Source organism: Arvicanthis niloticus, unplaced genomic scaffold (assembly GCF_011762505.2).
Source record: "Arvicanthis niloticus isolate mArvNil1 unplaced genomic scaffold, mArvNil1.pat.X S1, whole genome shotgun sequence".
Lineage (NCBI taxonomy): Eukaryota > Metazoa > Chordata > Mammalia > Rodentia > Muridae > Arvicanthis > Arvicanthis niloticus.
Window position 1 is genome coordinate 61,642 of NW_023044981.1, and position 2,283 is coordinate 63,924.

A 2,283-nucleotide genomic window follows, 5' to 3' on the forward strand; every position below is an offset into this window, starting at 1 on the left:
GAGATGTACAGTGGGGAGGACATCACTGTGGTGGACAGGCAGAAGAATGTTCCTGTTGTGGACAGTGGGGAGGACCTCCCTGTGGTGGACAATGTGTAGGATTTCCCTGTGGTTTACAGTGTGGAGGATATTCATGTTGTGGACAGTGGTGAGGACGTCCCTGTAGTGGACATTGGAGAGGACAACCATGTTGTGTCCAGTGGTAACGATGTCCTTGTGGTACACAGGAGGATGTCCCTGTGGTGGATAATGGAAAGGACATCTCTATGGTGAACAGTTGAAAGGATGTCCCTGTGATTTACAGTTGGGAGGACCTCCCTGTGGTGGACAGTGTAGAGAACATTTCTGTGGAGGACAGTTGTATATACATGTTTGTTGGAAACAGTGGCAAGGACGTCAATCTGGTAGACAGTGGAAAAGACATCCTTGTGGTGGACAATAGAGAGGATTACACTGTGGTGGACATTGGGAAGGAGGTCCCTGTGGTGGACAGTGGAAAGGACATATAAGTTGTGGACAGTGGGAAGGACATCCCTGTTGTGGACATTGGGAAAGACCTCTTTGTGGTGGACAGTGGGAAGGGTGTGCCTCTGGTGGAAAGTGAGGAGGACCTACTTGTGATGGACAGTGGGAAGGAGATCCCTGTTATGATCTGAGGAGAGGATATCACTGAAGTGGACAGTCTTAAAGATGTCATCTTGGTGGACAGCGTGGAGGACTTTTCTAGTTTGAATAGTGGGAAGGATATCACTCTTGTAGACAGTGGGGAGCAAATCCAAGTGGTGGATGGTGGAGAGTATTTCCCTGTGATTGACAGTGGGGAGGATATTACTGTGGTGCACTGGAGAATATCCCTGTGGTGCATAGTTGGAAGGATGTTCATATGGTGGAGAGTATGGAGGACATATCTGTTGTGGACAGTGGTTAGGACATCTCTGTTGTGCACAGGGGGATGTCCCTGTGTTGCACAATGGGGAAGATGTCCCTGTTGTTTTCAGTGGGAAGGATTCCCTGTGTTTGATAGTTGGGAGGACATCTGTGTTGTGGACAGCTAGGAGGATGTACCTGTGTTGGAGAGTTGAGAGGATTTCACTGTAGCAGACAGTGTAGATGATGGCCTTGTGGACAGTAAGAACAATGCTCTGGTGGTGTACAAGAGAATGTCTCTTTGGTGGATAGTGAGAATGATGTCCTTGTAGTGGGGAGTGCAGAAGACATCTCTGGGGTAGACAATGGTAAAAACATCCCTGTTGTGCACAGGAGGATGTCCCTGTGGTGTACATGGGAAAGGACATCCCTGTAGTGGACAGTGAAGAGGACTTCGCTGTGATGGACTATTGAAATGTTATCTTTGTGGTCGACTGTGGGAAGGATGTCCCTTTGGAGGACAGTGTTGAGGACAAAAATGTGGTGGACAGGCAGAAGGTTGTCCCTGTGGTAGACGGAGGGGAGGACCTCCCTGTGGTGGACAGTGGGTAGGATGTACCTGTGGGGTTACAGTGCAGAGGATATTCTTGTGTTGGACTGTGGTGATAACTTCCATGTAGTGTATATTGTTGAGGACAACCATGTTGTGGACAGTGGTAAGGATGTCCTTGTAGTACACAGGAGTATTTCCCTGTGGTGGACAGTGGGAAGAATGATCCTGTGGTGGACTGTTGGGGAGAAACTCCTTGGGGTGGACAGTTGGTAGGATGTCCCTGTGGTGGACAGTGGGTAGGACCATTCTGTTGTGGACACTGTGATGGACGTCCTTGTGAAGGACAGTGGGGTGTAATTCCCTGTTGTGTACAGTGGGATGGATGTTTCTGTAGTAGACAGTTAGGAGCATATTTGTGTGGTGGACAGTTAGGCAGAGGTCCCTGTGGTAAACAGTAGGAAGGAAGTTCTTTTTGTGGACAGTGAAAGGATGTCCATGTGGTGGACAATGGGAAGGACATTCCTGTTGTAGACAGTGGGGATGTTCCCCCTGTGGTGGACAGTGTGAAGGATGTCCCTGTGGTGGACAGCAGGAAGGACCTCTTTGTGTTGGACAGTGGTAAAGATGTCCCTGTGACAGACAGTGATGAGTATGTTTCTGTGGTGGAACGTGGAAAGGACGTCCCTGTTGTGGACAGTGGTGAGGACCTCCCAGTCATGGATATTGGGAAGGACGTCCCTGTGGTGAACAGTGGAAAGGATTTTTCTGTGGTGGACAGTGGAGAGGACCTCCTAATGGTGGAAAGTGGAAATGATGTAACAGTGGTGGACAGGGGTTAGGACATATCTCTGGTGGAAAGTGGG